Source organism: Ceratina calcarata, unplaced genomic scaffold (genome assembly GCF_001652005.2).
Source record: "Ceratina calcarata isolate Rehan_Ccalc_2016 unplaced genomic scaffold, ASM165200v1 scaffold579.2, whole genome shotgun sequence".
NCBI classification, from domain to species: Eukaryota; Metazoa; Arthropoda; class Insecta; order Hymenoptera; family Apidae; genus Ceratina; species Ceratina calcarata.
Window position 1 is genome coordinate 9,333 of NW_017177008.1, and position 558 is coordinate 9,890.

The window sequence follows — 558 nt, forward strand, 5'->3', positions numbered from 1 at the left end:
CAGTGAGGAATAAAACCAATGAAAGTCGTTTGAGAAACGTTAATTTTTGTATATTTTTATTATTTTTATAATAGGGAATTTTTTATAATTTTACTTTAACAAAAGAATTTCGGTTTAATGAAAGAGGAAATAAAACGTTAACAGGCCAGCTTTTATCCCTTCAACTCCATCGACGAATATCGACTATTTTGGAGCTCATATTTGTATATGTCATATCTATTCATTTGAAAGCATATTAAAATTTAAGTAAACCAATGTAAACTTTTTTCTTTGGTTTTGAACCTAATGAATAATTTTGACATGAGTCGGCTAAAAAATGAAGTCTCCATACTATCGTAGAAGGAGACTGCCGGCAATAGAAAACAAAAGTATTTATCTTGTATTCGAGTTTAATGTCAACTGTATTCGAAGAATCGAATCTAATTACATTCGAGGTATCGTGGTTTGAAAATAAACAGAGGGAAAGTGGATATAAAATTCACTAATAGAAAAGTGGAACGTGCATAAAAGTTCCGTATATCAACGTAAGACAGATTTGTCGACGATCAGCAATTAGTC